Raw genomic sequence first — 24,742 nt, forward strand, 5'->3', positions numbered from 1 at the left:
TGTACTATAAAGGATTCAAGAAAGATAATAAGTGGGCTGGCAAGATGGGATGCAGGGTACAGTTACTGGTGGTAACAAGGTCAGGAAGATCATGGAAATAGCGTCTGAGGTCTGGTGAAGATCATTTAATCCTGAGAGCCCATACAGTAGAAAAGCAGTGAAGATTGGGAGAGCAAAGGGAATGGGCTGCCAGGAGCGTGCAGAGGTCTGTGTTGCCGATACCTTCCCCATGAAACTTAGGCCTGAAAGGGGTCCACAGTCAGACCACTGTGTTGAAGGATCTTCAGCGGGTGATTTACTCAGCCAAACTGTGTTATTGGTGATGGCAGAGTTTTCTCTTAAGTTCACAAAACCATGGGGCCGGAGATTTAGCTCAGTGGTTCCACTGCCTGCTGCACAAGCGCAAGGACCCAAGTTCGATCCCCGGTACCAAAAAAAAAAAGTTCACAAAACCATGCTGGGAGACTTTGTTAGGGCTTGCACATGTACCACCAGAGCATGACGTACAACAGGCAGATGGAAAGAAACCCAAGAATTAATCATTATCACTAAAATATTAATAGGCCTGAATCTTTCTTCTGCTGCTGCATGCTGGGTATGACACATGGTTGGGTCTTTTTCTTTACAATTACTGAAAAGAGTCTAGAGAAATGTATGAAGTAAAATCATATAGAAAGTTTCCTTCTGTGGTAGATTAACTGATGGTCAATTTCGAATGCTCAGCTGAACTGAGTCAGTGTGGTTCTGGGTGTGGAAGACCCACCTGAGAGTTGTTGCCAACCACATAAAAAGAGACCTGGAGAGGACGATGGTGTGCTGTTGATCTTGGAGAAGCTTGCTGAAGCTGGTTTTCCTGATGCAGACTTGGCTGTTCTCATCAAAGGAGGAGCTAGGGTCATCTCTGTGGCTGGGAATGGCTGCTGTTCTCTTCAGGGGAGCTCAGGTCTTCACCTTGAGCATTGCTTCTGGGCCCCAGTGCGCATCCCGCAGCCTAGTGGCACAGATCCTTCACCCCACCAGCAGCCAGTGCAGGCTTTCCAGCTTCTACCACTGGCCTTTGGGACTTCAAGGAACAGATCCTCAACATAGACTTGCATGAGACATTGCTGTGGGCTCTAGGCCTCTGGCTGGACTTGTGTGGAGGACATTGCCTTGGGATCTAGACCTTTAGCTGGACTTGTGCGGGACATTGCTGTGGGATCCAGGCCCTCAGCTGGATTCATCAGGTCTCTAACTCATGGACAGATCTCGTGCACTCCTCTGCATTTGACTTTTTGGGTGAATATTTCAAAATAGTCCTACGCATTATGTGTCCTGTCTTAAATCAATTCCCTTGCAAACCTTGACTACAACACCTTACTTCTCCACTTGTAGCACCTCATAGGTTGTTGGTGAGTGTTGTTCTAGATGCTCTCCCTCTCTGTTCTCTTTCTGTACTTGTTTGTTTATGAGAGGTCTAAAAACACACACTTGTGGAGGTACATATAGTTATATCTGAAAAGAATGAAAATACTGGGGGCCGGGGATTTAGCTCAGTGGTTCTGGCGCTGGCCTTGCAAGCGCAAGGTCCTGAGTTCAATCCCCGGTACCAAAAAAAAAAAAAAAAAAATGGAAATACTTTTTCTTCCATTCTGAATTGTTTCCAAAGTCCTTCCATGCTGGTATCTAATTACTTTTCTTTAGGACAGTTGCATAATATCCCATGCTCAGAAGTAGCATACCTTTTAAATCATGCTCATATTAACAAATACTTAGGTTTTATACATTCTGGAAAAAAAATACATACTTTTCCTCCCTTCTTGTGTACTTGTACAATTGCTTCAACATGATTTGATTTGTTAACGAATTACTAGAGAAAAGACTGCCTTTTATTCAGATCTCTTTGTCAAATCATCCCCCAAAAGATGGCATCAGTTTACAATGGCTGAGAGCATCCTTTTCCTTTCTTACTCACACTATTGGTTTAGCTCTACCTTTCTCCGCTTCCGTTTTGTCCAATTTGGTAGGACCAATAGGAGAAAACTTTTGACCTAACCATGTGGCACTGATTTGGAGAGAATAACGAATTAAGAGATAATTAAAAATAGGAGATACCGTATTTTTATTTCTTAGACTGAGAATAGAATATTAATGTTTCTCCAGATTTTAAGATAAGACGTAGCCTAAACAGAGATGGCCTTAATTACCTCTGTCATTAAAAGACGAAAGTGAAGGGGCAGGGATAAAGAGTAGTGGAAGGCATCAAAATAATAAAAGAGAGCAAGGCTGCTTTCTGTTCTTTGGTTCCTGAAAATGTTTCCAGATCTGTTTTCTTCTCTTTTTGCAAGTTCCGTAGTAAACTCTTACAAAGTACGGATTTCAGATTTCATCAGAGTTTAATTCTGAGTTTCTGATAACTGAATTGGAGAAATAACTTTATATCAGAGTCAGGTTTTTTGGTTCAATTCAGTTCAGTTTGGTGATGGGGGTTTCACTTGCCCATGTTGAACTGGAGATAGTGTACCCTCAGCCTCCGGAGTAGCTGGGGTTTCAGGTGCCCACACTGTGCCCAGGTTTAGTAATCGGGTTTTCAGCTCTTTAAACTTTGACCTATTTTGGAAGGAGGGACCTCTGATAGTACTATTTTAGAATAGCTCTAAAATGTCCCCCAAAGGTTTCATGTATTCAGAGACTGGGCTTTTGGAAGGTGATTGGATCATAGGGTGCTATATTCATCAGTGGAATGTGCTGTTAGGAGGTGGGTTGAGCAGCTTTCTTCTGCTATGGGCTTTCTCATGCCATTTCTGCCTTAGAGCCAGCCAACCATGAACTGAACCCACTAAAACCATGAACCAGAATAAACTTCTCCTTTAAGTTGTAGGTGTCAGGTATTTTGTCCCAGTAATGGGAAAGTGACTAATACAAATACATATTTAATATGTAACAGTACAGACTTAGATATAGTATTTTTTTCATTTTATTATGCTTTTTCTATGCAGAAAGCTGATCTTCATTCAGTTAGAAGTCATATGTCTTTCTGATAACTTGATAACTTTCTAATCCTTTTTTAAAGAAAAGGATTGAAAAAGTATGAAACTAGAAAAGTCAAGTGTAATTCTTTTACTTGAGAAAATATTTTTAAATACTATGACTTGTATAAATAAATACATGTCTAAGGTGAAAGTAAAGACAGACTGAATGTATGTGTGAGCTTGTTATGTGTTGGATACCTTTATTGTGAATTTGTACTTGTCAGCACAGTAATTACATACCCTTGAGTGCTTCATAGTAGAGCATTCCACGTAAGTACACATTTGTTTGAATCTCCAGTCTTGCAATATATACTTAAATGTTTTGAGGCTCACTTTATATCTTTGAGTAGAAGATGATAGAAAGTTAACAGATGGCCAATAAGGATATTGAATTGACAAGGGAAAGACAATTTAGTTACTTTGGTTCCAAATAAACTTTAAAAAATCAGTATAAATTCACTTTAAGAAAATCTTGGGAATATGTTTCCACTGTTATGTTTTTGTTTGCATTTTGTTTTTCTCCAGGGAGCTACCAGGCAGGGGGTTGGAAGAGAAAGAGGCATAGGAAGAGACTGGTCCCCTACCATCTGTTGCTTGGTGGACCTGAAATTCATACTCATGTGTATGGTTTCAAAGTCCACGCTCTTTGCACTTCTCTAAGAGTCCATTTCCTATTGACCTTTATCACTGGAAGAATTTACTGCTCAAAGAAATTTTTCCTAATAATCTTAGATGTAAGATTATACAAGTTTGAACATGTAAAAATATTTTCTTCTGAAATTAGTTTTAGTCTTTTATTTAATGTTTCTGCTCTTTGGGGGAAGCTGAAGTGAGGATCACAAATCAAATGACAAATGCTTCCTTATTAGAAAATCTCTATTTGTTGCTAACTAAAAATATATTGGCTGGTTTTCTAATTAGCTGTGCATAATTTTAAGCACTAAATTCCTGAACATTATGAGTAAAAACACTTTGTCCTCTTCAGAAATAGCTAGACATTTTCTACATTCTCATTAGGAAAAGTAAGAAATTTTAAAAAATAAAACATGAAATGAGGTTAACATGAAGTAAAGAAAACTGGCAATTTCTGATATGCCTCAAGACAGTGGTTGCTGTGGTCACATATTAGATTTTTGCCTCCTTTTGCTTGCTGCCAATAGGGCTGTTAGAAATATTTGTAGAAGTCTTGGCACTGAATACAGGCAAATGAGAACTATTACACTGTGTTTCCCCATAAATGCCAGGTAGTTTTAATGAGCTTTAAGAGAACTATAATGAGCCAGGTTGTGTGGCACATGCCTATAATCCCCAGCTGCTTGGGAGACTGAGTCAGGAGGATTGCAAGTTCAAGAGCAGCCTGGGTAATTTAGTGAGACCCTGTCTCAAAATAAAAAATTAAAAGGGCTGGGGATGTAGCTGAGCATTCCCTGGGCTTAATCTCCAGCACTGTAAAAAAAATTTTTTAAATTTTACCACTTGTGCTTAGTACCACGTTACTTTCTTAAAGTTAACATTTTTATACAATATAGCCATATGTGGTATATCCAAGATTTGATTCTATGATCTTATTTAATTCATATAAAATAAGCATATCTGTTCATATGCATACTGTTATATAGCTTTATTATTAAAACAAAATGGAAGAGCTGGAGGGGACCGCAGGCCCTGCCTACAGATGGGCACAGGGATCTTTTGGAGTGATGGGAGTGTTCTAAAATGATTGCAATGACTGTACAACTCTGTAAATTTACTAAAAATCATTGAGTGTGTGCTTTAAACAGATAAGTTGTATGTAATATAAATTATACATCAATAAAGCTGTTTAAATTTTAAAGAAATGAAATGAAAAATAGGGGACCATAGCTGACTGCAGATCTCAGAAAATCTAAAGAAGAGTTATTATTGATAAAATAGATGATTTGTCAAAGAGCTGCCCTCTGTTCCTTCCCCTTCAGGGTTTTCAAGGAAATCATACCAAACTTTTAAGAAATTAATCATTCCAGCCAGGCATGGTGGCACATGCCTGTAATCCTAGAACTCTGGAGGCCGAGACAGGAGGATCACAAGTTTGAGCCCAGCCTGGGTAATTTAGGGACTTAGAGACTCTCTTTCTCAAAACAAAGGATGGTTGTGCCAGGGATGTAGCTCAGTGTGAAGGCTCTAGGTACAATCCCTAGGACGAATGGATGGAAGGAAGGAAGGAAGGATCATTCCAATGCTATTTAAACTATCTTGAAAATAGAAAATGAAGAAAAATTACCAAATTCCTTTTTATTAAGGGAAAATAAACATTGACATTGAAACAAGGAAAAGATTTTTCTCCTAAAAGAAAACCAGAGACCACTTATGCATGTGAATTTTGAAATAAAAATCTTTGAAAGATTATAAAATAAAATCCAGTATCCTATTTGAAAAGTAACATACAAATAATAATTCAGTACTAAAGCTTTTGCAGTAATAATTCAGTACTAAAGCTTTTGGGGTCTGAAGGTGGACTGCGGGTTTGGAATCTCAACACTGCCACTTCTGAGCTTCTTAACCAAGGGGAGATTACTGGGCTTTCTTGTCAGCAAATGGACTAGTATATAAAAGAATTTACTTTCTAAGGTTTTTGTAAAGGTCAAGTGAGTAAAGCACTTAAATGAGTACTTGACAGTAAACGTTGAATATGATGATTGCATAGTGTATCAATTATGGACTTGAATAAATTAATATTAATATATCAGTGGTTTTTAAAGGCTTTAAGTCAGAAAGGTCACCACCAGTGATCAAGCTTCTTAGCAATTTGCTTATTCTTGTATGTATTTGAATTCTGTGCGACAGAGATTACTCTTGTCTACCTATCAAGTTTCTGGAGCTGTGCTTTAGGAGGAATACCCTCACCCACTATGGCTGGTTAATATTGGAAAGGCATTTTCTGCATGGGTTACTTACTTTCAGTTGATAGCACAACTGACACACCACCACAGTTCTGATGTGCATTAGTATTCTAAGGTCTTCCAGAATGTACATTTCACTTAAGGTACATACTTTATGGTTTCTGACTATAACATTAGTGTAGTCAGGCCCTTTAAAAATAAACCTTGGATTTGCATTTAAGTGTCAGCTATCTTATCTTTACTATTTGTTTTGTTTACAAATGATTCAGACAAAAACTATCTCTGTGATTGTCAGGTATAGAATGGGACAATTTAGCTGGACCTGGTGGTACAAGCCTGTAATCCCAGTCCTGGGGAGGCTGAGGTGGGAGGATCTTTAGAAGTTCAAGGCCAGCCTGGACTGATAGTGAGTTCAAAGCCAGCCCAAACTACATAGGGAAAGACTCTCTCAAGAAAACAAAACAAAACATTAGAATGTAACAGTTTAAAATCAAGTATTCACATCTTACTTTTTGACTTTGTTGCAAATTCTCATTTCCTTAGGTTAATGAAAATGTTGAGCTTCCTTATTATACCGTATCAAGGTTTTAAACAACTTCTTTCAAATTTAAGGTATAGTTCCCCAAGCTCATGTACTACTAGGGTGTCTTTGAACAAAGAAGACCCCATTAGTAGGTTTTTTGTGTGTTTTGTGTTTTGTTTTGTTTTTTGGTGATGTAGAAAGTTTCTGCAGTGTCATGGTAAGATGTCCATGTGCTGCTTACTATAGACTCTTAACCATTTACTAATCCAATTATTTAAATATAACAGGAAATATAAAAATGACAATTTTATCAAATTTATTCAATACAAGAACCAACTCGTCAAAATGACACCTGCCCAAGAGATGTCCAGGAGAGTCAGTACCATAAACAGATGTACTGCCCAAGTGACACTCCGGGTAAACTGTTACATGGTTAAAGGTCAAATCAGCTTTGCTCCCTTGCGATTAAATTCAGGGGTTAATAGCCATTTTGAACAAATGTACATAAAGCTGTGGAAATCAAAGCCCACTGAGTTTTTCCATTGTTTGAAGAGGATTCCTATTCAATTCTTGTTCTAGCAGAGATTTGAACATCTCCCTGTTCATGGTTTGTCTCCTTTTAAAACAACAATTCTCAAGCCACACTACTCAGTCTTCCCAGTGCTTCTTTCAGAGGCAGTTTCCTGAGTTTTTAGGAAAAAGAAGTAAATTGAATTTTCACAGCAGCCAGCTTTCCCCCCGAGTAGTTGTCAAGCTTTGGCTTAGGAAATACCCTTGTAAATAAAGATATAGTGCAAACCCAGTATTATCTTTGCATCTGTGTTAACATTAGTAATTACCAACTGTGTTGTAAAGGATCTTTGTATCATTGTCTCACTTAATCTCATGTCCGTTTGTGACTTAATTTTTGAACACCTGAGACAGTTAAGAACTTGTTGAGGGCTGGGTGGAGGTCCTCATGTGTGAGGCCTGGGTTCAATCCCCATCGTGTTGTCAGGGACATCATTTGCTTGTTTGACAGGAATCACTTCTGTTTACCCCCATGTTTGTTTTGACAGCCCAGGACATCACTGTATGCAATTTGACTCCCACATCTTAATGATATTTATGGAAGGAAATAGAAAGCAAGAAACTTTTTTTTTATAGAATAAAGGCTTACATTTTCATCTGCTATTTATTGCACTTTTTATTTGATCACAACAGTATTTCAACATAGATATTAAATGATTGTTCATATAAATATTTGGACACCAATTATGCAGGAAGTATACAAAATTCTTGACTGCAGCTTTCTTTGCTCTAAATTAATTAGCATCGTGAAGATTGAAGACATAACCAATGAGAAGTCTTTTCTTTATTGTGCTGTTTCTGGGGAGATGGAAGAAATGTTTGGGGATATTTTCTTCTCTCCAAATCTTTTTACCTAATTTGCCTAAAAGTCAGAATTACTTCATAGAATTATCAGTGTGTCTGTCACTTGGAGTTGCTACTGGGACATTTCTTCTGCTTATTCTATTTTCCCTCGATTCATACAATTTAGTGACCCTATCAGTGACAAATGTATGTTCAACTTCTTATCTATACCTGGGAGATTTTCTTACTTAGCTTTTTACTGAAAGATAATTTATCTTTTTTACTTCCCATGTATCATATTTAGAGAGTTAGAATCTTATAGCCTTACTTAAATATAACCCCTTTATTATTGAAGCTTTCATACCAGAGGCTTTATGCTTTAAAATATTAATTTTAAGGCATAATTAATTTGCCAATCAGCTGTCACCCAAAGGTATAAAGAATCATCTAAAACCATTTGAAAGCTATCCTTCTGAAACACTGTCTCCTTTCCATCCCATTGAAAAGTTTTTCCTTTTTAAGGCCAAATATTCCACTTATTAACAGAAATGTGATGCTTTTTCCTTTCTTTCACTATGTATTTTAGCGATGTATCAGGAATGTGCTGCTTTGAAAAGCCATTTGGAGGATGGGATTGGAGTCAGACTGTCCCGAATCTGTCTCTACTGGTCTCATGACCCTTGACAAGTTAGTTACCATCTGAGAACTACAATTTCTTCATTTTAAAATGGACACTAATTGTGAGGCTATGAGGATTTGAGTTGATGTACAGTGGGACACAGAATGGAAGTCAGTAAACACTTCTCTGATTATTATTCAGTTTGGCATTAATCTGCTTGGCTGGGCCAATACATGAATTCATAGTTCACAAATCATTTTCTTAAAGAACCAGAAATTGAAGTCAGGGATGTAGCTCAGCAGTGCAGCACCTGCCTAGCAATCGTGAGGCCCTGGGTTGGATTCCTGGTACCAAAAAAGAAAGAAAGAAAGAAAAAAGAACCGGAAATCCCCTTCTAAAATGTTAATTGGTGTCATAGTTACTTGTTGCTGGGACAAAATACTCGACACTCACAAATTAAAGGAGGAAAGGTTTAATTAGCTCATAGTTTGTAATAGTCTCAGTCCATAGCTGGTTCCAAGGCAAGGTGGCATGGCAGAGGAAACACAGTTCATGGTATGGCAGAAAGAAAGCAGCAGTCATCTTTCCGCATCCAGTATATAAGTGTACTGGTTGGTGACACTTAGTAAATCCATTCACTCACACCCAGAACTATGCTAAACCAATCAGTGGGCTAGCCCAATGATCCAGTCACCTTCTAAAAGCCCAGTCTATGAGTGCATGAGGCTTTGGGAGACATCTAAATATAAGCCATAATAATCGGAAATCTGAACTTCAAATATTTGAATATCATGGTAAGTTCTATGAATTTAAAATATATGTATTTAGTTCATGCAGTCTTTGATGATGTTCTATTTTATGAATGTCAAATGTTTTACAGTATTGATTTACTAAGTTTTATGTACTGTATAAAATAAATACCATCTTTAAATACACTGGAATTTATAACAGAAATCATGAAAGACTATATTGGTTGAAATATACCCAGTAGGAAACTTATTTTTATTATCCAATCCTTTGATAAATGCCTCCAGTGTTATAGACAAGTTTGATCTTCTTTGACTTGTGCTGTCTACTGCTTTTCTGTTCCTGTTACAGTAGCTATAAATAGTTGTTTGAGGATGTCCTTCTCTAAATTCGTGCCAATAAGAACCACTCGACTTTTTCTCTCAGTGTCATCTTTCCAGCTCACTGGAGTCTCTTCCAGGTCATAGAGTTTGGGGACACCTTGGACAATCATTTGTTGTGGTTTGTCTCTGACTGACACCAGCCCGGTTAGCCATATGACCTCCATGCTGTGATCGTCCTTGTTTCTCACCTTTTCCCACAGGAGATTCTGAGTAAATACATTTAGACTTTCTTCCTTTACATTTCCTGGTACTTCAAACGTGATTTTAACAATAGTCTGATCAAGGTGAGGTTGTGCTGTTGGCACATACTGAAATTTTTCCTGAAAACTTATTCCAGAGAGACTATCAAAGGCATGAAGATCTAATATGTTAGATCAACTCTGGATCTTTGTGTTTCTAAAATTTGTCCTAGTCCATTTATTGATCTAATGGCTATTCTTAATTTGTTTAACTCCTCTTCTGAAATCAAGTCTTTTATTGATGAGGATGATATCTGCTAAAGCAACTTGCCTAGTAGCTTCATTGGTAAGGCCATCAGGTTTCTCTTCTGCTAAATGTTTTAATCCATATTTTGAATCTACCACAGTTATGATACCATCAAGATGAATAGCACTTCCTAGTACAGCATCAACCCAAAATATAGAAGCCACAGCACCGGGATCTGCTAATCCAGTGGTCTCTAACAGTATGTAATCGAATTTCCCCTTCTTCTGCATCAAATTCTCACTAACGCTAAGGCTACTGTCCTTCACTGAACATTTCCAAATTCCAGCTGCTCTTCAGAGAGCTCTCCACCTTAACTTACAGCTAAGGATTTCTCTACTGCACTTCCTTCACCAAATTCATTTAAAATAACTGCTGTTCTTTTACTGTGTTGCTCTGTTAAAATGTAGTTCAGTAGTGTTGTCTTTCCAGCGCCTAAATACCCGGTGATAATTGTGACTGAGATCTTGGCGCACGCTGCCGGGCCGAGCTTTTCCCCTTCCTCTGTTTGCTTCATCTCAGTGGGAACCAATTCAGGACAATCTTCCTGTGCTGGTTCCTCTTCCTCATCTCCAGTTACAATACCGGTAACATTCCGGTCTGAAGCACACCTCCCCCTCAGCTCAAGAGCTGGGACCTTAAACGTCCAAACGCAGCCACACATGCCAAGCTCGCCAAGCCTGGCCCGTAGTTCATGCAATCTTATACTTCTGTAAGTATTAAGATAAGTACTTCAGCCTTTCACTCATTTAATCAGGGTTATTATTCTTAACTTTTTAGATAACAACTTTATTAGGTAAAACTTATCCCAATAGAATTTGACCATTTAAAGTGTACAATGGGTTTTTTAGTGTAGTCACAGAATTATGCAACGAACGCCTTACTCAATTTTGGAACATTCTTATCATCCCATGAAGCCTGAACCCTTCATCCCTTATGGCTCATGCCCCACCCGCAGTCCTAGACAAGCACTAGTCTGCTTTCTGACTCTAAGACTTTTGTCTTTTATGGACATTTCATATAAGTGGAGGCATACATTATGCAGTCTTTTTCTGACTGGCTTCGTAACATACTGTGTTTGAGGTCCGTCCATGTGTAGCATGTACCAGGACTTCATTTTTTTTTTTTTATTGCTAAAAGATGGATTTTAGGGTTGTTTCTACTTTTGGCAATTATGACCAATGCTGCTCTGTACAGGATTTTGTGTGGATGTTTTAATTTTATTTTTCTTATGTGTACTTCTAAGAGTAGAATTTCTAGGTCATAAGGTTACTCATATTTAGCCTTTTGAAAATTGCTAGATTGTTTTTACAAAGCAGATGAATCATTTTGCCTTCCCAGCAGCAGTGTGTACGAGGGTTCCAGTTTCTCTACATCCTTGCCAACACTTTTTATTGCCTGCCTTTTTGATCTGTTCTAGTGACCCATTCTAGTGGGTGATAAGTGGTATCTTATTGTGGATTCTTAGCAGCTTTTTCGAGTTGAATATGTAAAAATTATATTTCTCATGCTTTGGTGATATCTGATCAGTGGTGAAGATGATTACAAAGTTAAGCCTCATACATGGAATCTATCTATGAAAGAGCAAGCAGGGCTTTCCTAAACTTTTTCTTTTATTCTCACAACCTCTATTTCATTTTCTCTTGATTTGCAATTCTTGGTTTCTAGCCATTTTCTTGGGCTTATCAGCTTTCCCCCAACAATCCCCCTCTATGATACTAATAGAATAAACAGACCCTTAACACTTTCTTTCAGAATTTCTTTTTTCCATCCTTCTCCTTGGGGGATCTTTTCCTAACAGATTATTAGAGCATGTACCTAAGATAAATCTTTGCTTCTGGAGTTATCTACTAAACTCCCAGGGTAGATTATTTCATGTTCACAACTTATCATCTGCTATTTCTTTATGAATCCTATCCCCTCTGTTATCTAATTCTATGCTGAATTACTGTTTCAGGATAAGAAACATAAAGAAAGGAATGACGTGAGACTTGTGAATTTACTCTATGGCTCTTAATTTTTATCTTTTTTCTCTGTTCTTGACGGGTTTTTAAAATCCTGTCAACTTACCTTTTAGATTATTTTTCAGCAGTATCTATTCTGTTACTCAGCCTGTTTAATCTGTTACATTTACAAATAACCATATATTTAATTTTAGACAACTGCTTTTTGTTCTCTGGTGGTTTTGTCATGGTAGACACTTATTTTGTGTGTACAACATGCTTTTTCATCTATTGAGAATACCAGTTAGCCTATTCTTTTTTGTTCCCTAAATTCTTTTTCTCTTTGATTCAAAATCAATTGTATATTTTGGTCTTTTTCTTTTATGTATTGATTTTCCTACAGGTGTTTGTTTCACATTGGTTGTGGACACATGTAATAAGGACTCACCTGAATGATACAGTAGTGGGTTTGTTCCTCCAAATTACATTCCTCTGAATGATATAACTATGTCATTCAGTGTATTAATGGGCATGCTGACATGTAGGTTTTCCTGTAGGAGAGTAGGAAGGGAAACTGGGTCCCCCATGTCATAGGGAAGTGACTCCTAACCAGTCTCCTGGTACTGAAGAGTGGACTCAAGGATAGAGGAGGTTAAAAGTAGGAAAGGTTTATTGAAAGAGAGCTCTTGAAGAGCTAGCTCCAAAAGTGGGATGCTGCTGAGGCTGTTTGTCAAGGGCATCTTATAGAGCAAAAGCCCAATTCCTATTATGTTCTCTTCACAGCTTGGCCTATAATTATTGAGTAACATTTTCTTCAATTCTTTGCTCCATCACACTTTTGCATATATAATTCTAAACTTGGAGGTGCTTCATCCCATCTTTATGTCTCAGATTTTACCAACTTAATTTTATTCTCAGGTCAATACTGTCTTCTCTGGGAAACCTAGGAAGATCTCTTAGTCACAACTAAACTTTCCTTATAGTTTCACTTTTCAGTAAGCTCTAGACATTCATTTATTTAGTGTCTATCATTTTACTACTCATTAGCGTCCTCTGAGTCCAGGTAATTAGAATGTCAGGTGGTGCGGGAATTTTTTTTTTAAATGCCTATTATAAGGCAAGGTATATCAGAACAGGTGTTTGCTTAAACTTCAGTGAAAGTTTAAAATAGTTAACTCACTATAAAGATATAGCCTGGAAATACATAAATTTAGGTGAAATTATTATTTGGGAGCAGTCTGGAAATCTGTACCAATATTTTTGTTATTTAACATTACAATTCCTAATTCTCACACCAACCAACAGTGGTACAGTTCTGCACTTTTTATACTATGCATTAGAAATTGTTTGCTCTTTTGACTCAACATGGATTGTGAGTTTGTTGAAAGTAAATTGTATTGTATTCTAACTGTATTTTCCAATCCATTATCTGCCAAGACATGCATCTTGATTCAAAGGAATCAATACTTTGATTAATTTTTTCCTCTGGTCCAGAGCTGGAATAGATCAGAGAGGTCTATTATACTGAGCAACCAGAGCTAGTGGGTGGCTAAGGCTAATATTGATCTAATGTACCCATACCTACAGATGTTTTGCTCATGGCTGTTTGGTAAGAAAACATTGAACACTTTGTTCTGATTACTGATAAAATAGAATAGGTCCCATGTTTCATCTCTGTGTTACTAGACATGAACCTTGATCACTCTTTCTCTCAGACCTGTTTTTTAAATTGCCTATAGTGCATGGGCTACTTCATGATGCACACAAGCATACAGGTGTCCCTGAGGCTGGAACGAAAATCTTTATTGGTAGTTATTGATACCAAATCCATGGTATCTAATAAAGTCTGGCTTGCATAAATGACACACAAGCTACTCCAGAGCTCATTTGTGCATGTGGTTACTCTATTTTACAGTTTTTGTGCCTTGTCTCCTGAAATTTGTGTCTTTTAACTTTTAAGGATGAACCTTGTATTGAAATTTTTAAAAGTAGTTAATTGTGTTAGAAAAATATCATTAACACCCAGATTGGTATACTATCAAAATATAATATTTTGGGGCCGGGGATTTAGCTCAGTGGTTCTGCCACCTGCCTTGCAAGTGCAAGGACCCGAGTTCAATCCCCAGTACCCCCAAAAAAGAAAACAACTAAAATATATTTTTTCCAGGTCACTTGATTCTTTAAAATTTTTTTTAAATATTAAGATTATAAGAATTAATAATAAGCAATATTACAACAGTATTCAAGCCTTTGTCATGTTTGTTAATTTTGTAATGAATTATCAAGCTGCCATGCCCCTGTTGTCAATATCTGTATCTATATTCTTCTGAACTCATAAATTTAATGTTATTAACCTAGGATCATTGATAACACCAGGTAGTGATTTGGACCTATTTCCTCGGGTCTGACGTATGAGATGCCCAAGTCAAATACTTCTGTGTTCTTAGGGATTTATGATAGGGCATTTGATATGATAGGGGCTGAAGAAAACCTCAGAGATGGTGGGAAGGAATGTAAGACCCTGAATTCAGTCTCTAAACAACACACCATCTGATACTGAAATAGAAGTGTGGTTTGTAATGAACTGTGTTTCTAGTGTTTACCCAAGAATTCAAATGAGTAGGACCTACAGCCTTCTGATGTAATGGAAAGAACAGGGACTTGGTAGTTATTCAGATGCACATTCAAAAATTCTTATTGATTTTATTTAACTTCTCTGAGACTTTGCTTTCTCATCAATAAAATGGCAGACTTCTGTGAAGATTAAGTGGAAATGTATCAAGACTGCTTCTGACATAGTAAACACTCCATGCATAATAGCTGTTGTATTATTGCACTGATAAGCAGGGGTTTTTTTATTTGTCCCAATGGTTTTTTGTAACCTGGGAGCCACAGAAATAAACCTCTTAGGTAGCTTCCTGTGCTTCTTTGTGATTTCCCCCCTCCTTAAACAGTACATTTTTCATTACATGAACATTATGTTTTTACTCATTTTGCAATTCCGAAGTAGCACTTCAGAATGCCTTTTTTCCAAATCAGAATTATTGGAAGCTTTTGGACACTAATGTAGAATGTCTCTTCTCTGTGAATTACTAACCCACACTCATCCCCTCAAAAGAAACAAAAACAACACAGAAGCTTTTTAACTTAGCTTGCTTTCAATTTGCAAAGATGTGGAGAAGATTCAGACCAGAATATTCAACAACAAATACTTAGGTTACACCTAATCTGTGTAAGGTGCTAGAAAGTACACTAAGGCCCTGTCTTAAAGCAGTGAGTGGATAGTAGTGGAAGCAGTAAGATGTCAGAATGCGACAAAGCACTGAATGTATGGGAGAGGCATTGTTTCTGCCTGTGGGAGAAGATCGAATAAGGCTTCAAAGAAAAGGTGGTTGATGTCCTCAGGTGTCTTCACGTTGAACAATTCTATGAGTCTTTAGAACTCAAGAATCAGAGCTGAGCACTTACTTCAGAGGCAGTATACACAGTGAAGAATAGGATGAAACCGGTGGGCATTCTGGTTGTTTTTCCATATTCTTTTGAAGGTGGTCATGTGCGTGAGAGTGAATGAAGTGGAGAGGAAGGTGAAAGGCTTGGATTTAGAAGCAGTGTGGTACACAGAATACATTGCTCTCCCTAGGTCTTCTAGTTTGACAAGGCCCAGATGTGACTATGCCTTTTCTTGATTAAAAGAAAAAAATTGCGTCACTTACTTTAGATTAGAGATCAAGACTGCCCCACTGTGGATAAGAAAAAAACCCTCAGTTTAAAGACCTAGATCAGAAAAATCCTCATCCAAGTGGCAGTGGGTTGCAGAATCAGTTGTTCTTCAACCAGAGCAAGGCGTCTGGTGTTTGGAATAATGTGGTTTTCCTCCCTGTGTTTCTGGCTTCCCCACATGAAGGAGTCTGAGTCTCTTGGCTACAGTGGATCTGATGTTTGTTCATTTTACAGAACCAGCTATACAAATGTAAAACTGTGCTACAAGATCCAGATAGTAAGGGGAAGTAAAGAAAAAAGAGAAAGTAAAAAACAGGCCCTTTGTCCTTTAAAGGAAAAAGTTATTTTACCCTAACAGCTGAAAGAGCAACATGTGGTGAGAGATATTTGGTCATCCTTTTGTGCCTGAAATAACAATTTTAATTTGTTTTCTGAATTCTTATTTAAAAATCCATGGGGCCAGGGATTTAGCTCAGTGGTTCTGGCGTCTGCCTCGCAAGCACAAGGTCTCAAGTTCGATCCCCGGCACCAAAAAAAAAAAAAAAAAAAAAAAAAAAATCCATACTAGGGCCTGGGATTTAGCTCAGTGGCACCTTGCCTGCCTGACAAGCGCAGGGTCCTGAATTCAATCCCTGGTACCGGAAAAAAAAAATCCATACCATCGTGAAATACTTTTGGTGAGTTCATAGTAAAGTATTTATATTTATTCTGTTTAGTTTCTTTCTCTACGTCAGTCATTTGTCCTCCCCAGAAAATTTATTTTGGGGTTTTGGGGTCTTAAAATATGACTGGGAGTTGCTTTGTGTGGTAGAGACTTACCTGGCATGCACAAAGCCTTAGGTTTGATCCCATGCACCACGAAGTAAAAACAAAAACACCCGTAAGATGAACTAGGGGTTGGGAAAGACATATTAGAGAATGAGAGGGGTGGTGATCTGGTCAGCACAGTTTCCATCCTCAAGGAACTGTCTCTGTCTGCTTTTTGGTTCTCTTTCTCCCTTCTTCTGCTTATTTTTAGAACATACGTAACATTTCTGCCAGAGACTACAATGGGAAAATGAAAAGTCAGATTTATTGTTTGTAGTAACTATTGGTTCAAAAAAACTGGAAAAGGAAAGATGAAAGAGGCTGGAACCATTTAATAAGAGAAAGTTTGGAAATTATTAGTACATTCCTATCCCCATGACCAGTAGTAAGGAAGAAAATCCCATCAATTAGAAAATCCATATTGAATTAATGGGCAATTAACCTTCTAGATAATCCTGTCCACAATACTGTCAACTATATGAATATTCGGTATATTGTCATAGTAGTAAACATTTATTGAGCACTGATAGCAGCTATACTTGCCTTTATATACACTTGTTCATTTAATCCTCATTCACTTTGATCAATTGGGTACCACTATGTATTATCCCCTTTTACAAATGTGGATACTGAGGCCTACAGAGGTTAAATATTTTGCTTGGGGCATTCAGGTAATCAGTAGTAAAGCAAGAACTTGAAGCCTATTTGGCCTAGAATTTCTGCTTTAAAAGTCTACCTACAAACACTATGGAAATCAGTTTTTTCCTCAAAAAAACTAAAACCAGAAGTTATTTGACCCAACTATTCCCTACCTAGATATCTTCCTGAAAGAGTTAAGGGCATCGTACCACAGTGATATATGCATACTCATGTTTATAGCAACACAATTTACAATAGCTAAATCTTGAAAACAGCCCATATACCCATCAACAGATGAGTGGATAAAGAAAATGTGTTTCTTATGTACAGTAGAGTACTACTCTTCCATAAAGAAGGATAAACTTGAGATATTTTTAGGCAAATGGATGCACCTTGAGAACATAATTATAAGTGTAATAATCTGACACACATGTTTAAATACACATTGTTTCTCTTGTGTGAGAAACACAGAGGGTAAATGAGCAAAGCGCAGGATATTGGGACGTAGGAAGAAAATGTTCAGATGGAAAAGGGAACAAGGGAGGGGATTAGGGGAAGGGCTGGAAGGGAATAGGGATAAAAAAAGGAAAACAGTAGAAACAAAGTTTTGTAAATAGGAAAAGAAAGGTAGAAGGGTGAGGAGGGGAATGGGAAAAAAAGAAAAATAGAATTATATTGTGTACAGATACAAATTCCCTATGAGGAATGTGATTGTTATGTATGTCAAAAATGTAACAATAAATACTAATTTTTTAAAAAGTATTATCTAGATTATCATACTGAAATATCTTTTATTTCACCATTGTGGGTAGGATCTAGTAGTAAATATCTGGAGGCACTAAGCAATCAGTGCTCCTTTTCTTTGTGGAACCTATGGTCTAAGATGCACAAATCAGGGCTGTGGATGTAGCTCAGTGGTAGACCACTTGCCTAGCATCCTCAAGGACCTGGGTTTGATCCACAGACCCACAAAAGAAAAAGAAAAAAGCTTTAAGATGAACAGGTTCACCTAAACATGTAAAATAAAAGATATAAAGAAAGGACACATTTGATATGATCTTAAGAGCTCAGGTTTTGTGGTCTGACTGGATTTGGAAGGGAAATTCATGTATCGTTAATTGCCATCCCCTTTTAGGTTTTCATGCTGTGCCAGGCCCTACCCTAGGTGGAGGTTAGTGCATTTCATACAGGCCAGCTATGTGTCACCACGTTGCTGGACGTGGAGATGAGCAAGACCAGCCTCTGCATAAGGGACCTTGATCTCCCAGGGAGATGGATGGTGATAAATGAGACGGCACTGGCAGTGCTTAGGTATCTGTCTGAGGTACCTTCTTGTTGCTGGTACAAAATGCCTGACACCCACAAGGTAAGGGAGGAGAGGTTTATTTTGGTTCACAATTTGTAGAAGTGTCAGTCTGTAGTCAGCTGGCTCCAAGGCGGGGAGGCATGGCAGAGGGGCACGGTGGGCAGGAAGCAGAGTGCACCATTGAGGGAGGAAGAGGGACATTCAGTGTATGTCCATATCCAGGCCACACCCACAGTGACCCACCTCTTCCCACCAGGCTTCACCTGCCAACATCACATCCAGCTGTAAACCCATCATGGACTAGTCCAGCATCACACCCCATGATGCACCTCCCAAAACCCCCACCTATGAGCACATCTAGATATAAACCATAACAGTATCATATCAAGTTTGATTTTCTAAGAAATACTATGTTTCAAATTAGTCTGGGAAATGCTATGATAAAGTTAAATAAAATTTGTGAATTGCAGGATTTCTCAGAACTGTTAAGACGCTGCTATGCTTTGTGACTATCCCAAGAGGTTATTATAATTTGGGAAACACTGAATGCAAGCCCTGTTTTTCAGGTTGCCTTTCTTAATCTTATTCTAGGTAAAATTTATTTTGTTGGCTCATTACAGAAAACTTTAGAAGCAGCATATTTTAAATTTAGGCCTAACATTTTGAATTTGGCAGTAGGGAGAACAGTGATTTATATTTAATTCAAAGGTCTTTTTTCCATCTTTAAATCACAAGTTTTGCTTGCTGAAGAGATACTGTAACAGAAAGAGGCATGAAAGTAATTATTGGGCTAAGAGAATCATTAAGGAGCTTGAGGTGAGGACGGCAGGAGGGATTGAGGACACCCTGTCGCTAGCTGGCTCCGTCTCTGCGCTCTTCCCCACCGTGCTTCCCAGGACCAGGCGGCACTGATGAAGTGCCCATCTTCCCGCAGTCCCTGCCAACTCCACCGTGGGATGACAAGGGGCAGTGCAGACGGCGGCTCTGATTTTTCAGCTCTGAAGCTACTAACGTAAAGCTGGAATCATACAAAGCCCGGTTCAGTTGTCAATTGAATTCAACAATTAAAGTGATTCAGTTGTACCATTTTAAAGAATTATTAAAAAGAAGTAGCAGCCTATCACCGGATAGCCAGCTTCTCTTCCATTTCAAATCCTGCAGTAATTTTTTTTTCTCCTCTATGTGTGTGTGGTTTGCTTTCATGCAAGCTGCTTTGAGACAGAATACACTAAATATGGAACAAAGATGACGCTTAAATCACTATTATGTTTATTAAAAGTTTAAAAATGCCTGAAAATTCTTAGGAAGAAATAATTTTTAGCAGTACCAGATATTTCAGCAAACCTATAGTACAAAGGAAGAAGGGCAAAAAAGAAAGAGGACATTGGCTATTGTCATCATCAACAGACATTTACAGAAGCTGATCTGAAACAGAATCTTGCTTTCATCAGAAACACTGCTTAGCAGGAATTGCCTGAAACATGAAATAGCAACACACAGACTCTCATGTACAGAGTGTGAAGTAAATGGTATAGATAGCATGAGAGTTCAGATAAGGTGTGTTAGGCAGACTGATGCTCTTTCCCTCCCACAAAGATGTCCACATCCTGATTCTTGGAGCCTGGAAGTTACATTGCATGGCAAGAAAGAATCAAAGGTTGTTGATCAACTGAAGTTCACATGAAGAGATCACATTGGCGTATCATCTAGAGCCCTGTGTAAATAATGGTCTTTTAACACGTTCCTACCAGGTTGAACCACTGGTGCTACATGTATGACTGTGCCATCAGGGATCTTGTACTACTGAAAGGGCTCTTGGAGGGCAGACGGACCAAGGAAGAGAGTGGCACTCAGAGAACTGGAGGGAAAGGCAGGTTTATTTGCTAGCCAGCCCAGCGGAAGTTGCCTTCCAGAGTCTGAGCCCTGTTCCTCCATTTGTTCTCATATTTATCTGTTCTTCAGGCAGGGCAGAGGAGCAAGCAGAATTTTATAGAAGTAGAACTTAGCAAAGGGTAGAGAGGTAGAGGTAAATGTTGTTTTTACAGTTTATCTTTAAGACATAGAGAGCTAGGCAGCTGTGTTTCAGCAGTTCCATCTTCTGGGCACAGTGACCTTCATGGGTTTAGCAGGAGTGGCAGGCCTGAGACTGTCAGCCTTGAGACTGTCAGTCTCTGCCAGGCTTTGAGCTGTCAGTCTCCGCTCTGTCTTTTGTTTTTTCCATTTCACCACTAGTGCTACAGATGGATCTAATCACTTTTATCAGTCTTTACTACTAAAATTAATAAAAAGCCACACAGTGAGACAGTCATCTATGTACCCGAGTGGTTTAAGCTGCCCAGTAGTGAGACAAATTATGGCCCTGTTGTGACCGTATTAAAGTATTAGAGGGAGGCAGAAGAAGAGGCCAGCATCAGAAAGAGATTGAAAAATACGAAACTGTTTGAGGAAGGGGTCACAAGCCAAGGAATGGAGATGACGTCAAGAAGCAAAGAGGGCTGGGGATTTAGCTCAGTGGTTTCGCCGCCTGCTGCGCAAGCACAAGGACTGGAGTTCGATCCCCAGTACCAAAAAAAAAAGCAAGGAAATGGAGTGTCCCCTGGAGCTTCCAAAAGGAATGTTGCCCTACAGATAATTTTATCTCAGTATAGGCTCATTTTGTATTCTGGCCTCCTGTAAGCTAATATATTTTGTTGTTGGATTTATCTGGTTGGTAGTGGCTGAGTTGAAGAAGAGCCTGGAACCGGAAAATCCAGTCAGGACGCAATAGTCCGGACAAGTGCTGATAAGAATCCCAAATGAGGGCAGAAACAATAAGCATGAGAAGGAGAAAACAGATTCAGAGACAGTCTGTGTCTTTGTTGAAATACAAATCTTATATCGAAAACCTTTCCTCCCATCTTGTTTCTCCCTGCCTGTGATTAGGATGCTACATTTCAATGAGTTTGGGCACTTTATAATTAGAATTAATGTACTGTAGTCTAAACTTTCCCAAAGGTACCTACTATATGTCTCATTTTTCTCCTGCATGGTTACTCATAGAGGTTCTCTTCAATTTCTCCACTTTTTCAACCTAGAGAACAGAAACTTTCTTATGTTCAACAATGTGTTTAGTTTAACTACAAGAAATATATATTTAATTAAAACCTGCCAGTTAGTACAATATTCTAGTCACTATGAGATTCTCAAAAGTGAATAAAAGTTAGTTTGGAGACACACCTGAATAGGATCAAATAGAATTAGAAAGGAGAGGTATTAGCTGGTGTGAATAATTTTGTAGGAGTACTGGGTTATTGATAGGTGGATGAATGAATGGGTGGGTAGATGGATAGATAGATAGATAGTTTTCTCTGCCTAAATAAAAGAACCACTTAAAGTTTATAGAAACACCTTTGAAACCCTGATACTTGATATATAAAATTTCACCCATAATCTACCGGTACAGAATCAGTTTTGCTGTCTTTTAAATAGTCACAAAGTAAGACTCATGAATCTTAAATGTGTTATGTAATGGATGGGTTTTTTGTTTTATTTAATCTGCTTATCATAAGAGAAAAGGTAGTAACATTATTGCTGCAAATACTGACATATGGTGGCCTGTGATGGAAATACCTTGTTGCATGTGAGAAATGTGCCACCAGGGAGTTCCATCCTTGTGTGCATTTCATAGTGTGGTTACACAAATCTAAGTGGTAGAGGTTGGTCACTTGATGACCTTTTGATGCAGTCAAGAGTTGCAGTAAACACATGTTATGTGAGGCTGCTCCCACTGTAACATGATACAGTGTTTTATGGTAAACTTTATAAGTAGAAGGAATACAGTACAAAATAACAATATAAGTACAAAAGTAAATATGTAAACCAGTAATATGCTTATTAATCATTATTATCAAGTATTATGTACTGTACATAATTGTATGTGCTATACTTTTATGTGACTGGCAGCATACTGGCAGTTATTTTTTTAATACTAGCATCACCACAAACACATGAATAATGTGTTGCACTGTGATGATGTTATGGTGGCCATGAAGCCATTAGGCAGTGGGAATTTTTCAGTTCCATTACAGTCTTAACAGACTGCCATTGCATATGTGATCTTCTTGTCAGAATCTCCTGGCCTTTTTTTTTTTGGTACCAGGGATCACACTCAGGACCTTGTGCTTGCGAGTCAGGCACGGAGCCACTGAGCTAAATCCCCAGCCCCTTTCCTGGCTTTTGATTCTCCTGGCTGGCTACATCAAAATGTTATTGGGTAGCTCCTTCTAAAAGTGGTTTGCCAAATAAACGTCACCAGGTTCTGGATTGGTCACTTCTCCTTCTGGAGTTGGACTCCAAGTTCTTGTCTTAAATAAAGAATGGAAGGACAAGAGCAAAAAGCAGTGGCAAAGTTTATTTGAAAAAATAAAAGTGAAGAATGAGAGAGAAAGTGGCTCTGCAGAGCAAGCTTGGGGCAGTGTTAAAACAGAAAAAAACAAGATAAAAGAACACCCTGGAGAAAGCAGGGTGGGCTATCCCGAGGAAAGCCCGCTAGCAAGGTCTTCTTGGCACCTGTGTCCTTTTATGCTGTCTGGATCGTGGGGAAAGCCGAGCTTCTACATACAAGTCCTGGGGGTGCTGCTGGAGTCCGATCCCACAGGCTGATGTCAGGTCTAGGCATCCTATTGAAAACCTCCTTGAGTTCTCATCAGAAGTTCCAGTGCAGGGTTTTGGGAACTGTTCTGCCCTTGTGTTCCAGGATCTTGTTATGCCTCCTTTCCCAGCCAGCTCTGGCACACCCCAATCTCCTGTATCAATCAGTGTCTTAGTTACTTTTCTCCTTGCTGAGACAAATAGCTGACACCAAAATTAAAGGAGGAAAAGTTTATTTGGTTTACAGTTTGTAGAGGTTTCAGTCCATAGTCAGCTGACTCCAAGGCAGGGTGGCACATGGCTGAGGGGCAACAGTTCATGGTGGGCAGAAGGTAGCAAAAGCAGCGAGGGGACCTTAACAGCATCTTTCTACCACTTTTATCCAGACTGCTTAGGGCAGGCAGCACTCACACTCTTAATCCTAGTGCCCTTGATCCTACCACTGCACGATGAGTCAATCCCAGAGAAAGCCCTACCTATGACCACATGAGGCTTTGGGACGACATCTAAACCCAAGCCATAACAATTTGGCAATGACCAAAGTGTCCTTACATGACACATAGATAATTCTCTTTCAGAGACTGAATAGAACCTTTGGTTAGTATTAAATGGCACAAAGGATTTATGTTGGAATGGTCCATGGTTTTAAAATACCATATAATAAGCCGGGCAATGTGGTATGTACCTGTAGTCCCACCTACTTCAGAAGGCTGAGGCAGGTAGATTGTCTGAGACCAGCCTACTTAACACAGTGAGACCCTTTTTTTAAAAATTCACATACACACACACACACACACACTCTCAAGTTAGAACTTGATGATAATGCTTGTATGCTATAGAATCATTTCATAGACCATACTCTTCCTAAAAAGAAATTTTATTCCTCCAATATGAGATGTAAGAGAAATTCCCTTTATACTACCCCCTTCTTTGTTGAGAGTGTCTCTCTATGTGTTCATCCTGGAAATTGAGTTTTTCCCCTAATTTCAAAGAACAGTTTACAACCTCTCACTTATGACTTTGGTTAGTAAGGTAAATTGGTCCCTATATTATAAGCAGCTAAGTTAGATAAAAATTAACAGGGAGTCAGACAGAGCTAGGCCCTCAAGGGAGTTGGTGCAGAAGATGAAAACACATCAAAACTGTGACTGGAGGTGTATCTAAAAAAGGCAAGACCTGGGCCAGGGATTTACCTCAGTGGTTCCACCACCTGCCTCGAAAGCGCAAGGTCCCAAGTTCGATCCCTGGAACAAACAAAGGCAAGACCTCAAGATTAAAGATGTAAATGGAAATTTAAGATTATACAATAATTGGTACCACTCTTTTGGGATTTCCCATAGAAATAGACCATTATCTCAGTAGGGGTAGGCCATCCTCTCCCACCCACTAAGATTAAGCCTATAACTACTAAGACTAAAGACAAGACTAAGACCACAGATTATCAACCACGGTTAATGACGTCATCCATGTGCCCTTGCTACATGTCCTGCTTCATTATTGAATCAATATTAGCTAACAGGCTATACTTGTAATCTTCTTGGTTGATTATAGTTTAACCCATGTTGTATCCACCTCATGACTTTGTCCTATAAAACATTCTTGGAAAGATGACCTCAGCGGCAACCCACTAGGGACCCCTCCTGTCTCTTGGAGCTATTCCTCTTTCCCATTCCCCAGCTGCCGGTTGTGTGTGCCTCATT

General features: G+C 38.6%; 1 protein-coding gene and 2 pseudogenes across 2 annotated transcripts in view; 2 read left to right on the plus strand and 1 right to left on the minus strand.

Annotated features, from left to right (window-relative positions):
- Positions 1-24,742, plus strand: part of Sh3d19 (SH3 domain containing 19) — a 183,456-nt gene that overhangs the window by 56,143 nt on the left and 102,571 nt on the right. The gene's annotated exons all lie outside the window — the stretch shown is intronic.
- The window catches only part of LOC101713694 (coiled-coil domain-containing protein 181-like), a 101,363-nt pseudogene that overhangs the window by 50,887 nt on the left and 25,734 nt on the right, over positions 1-24,742 (plus strand). The window lies entirely within an intron of this gene.
- LOC101700409 (zinc-regulated GTPase metalloprotein activator 1B pseudogene) lies at positions 9,420-10,662 on the minus strand (annotated as a pseudogene).

Source organism: Heterocephalus glaber, unplaced genomic scaffold, assembly GCF_053883595.1.
Source record: "Heterocephalus glaber isolate CG9 unplaced genomic scaffold, H.glaber_assembly_v1.0 deba00000613, whole genome shotgun sequence".
Taxonomy (NCBI): domain Eukaryota; kingdom Metazoa; phylum Chordata; class Mammalia; order Rodentia; family Bathyergidae; genus Heterocephalus; species Heterocephalus glaber.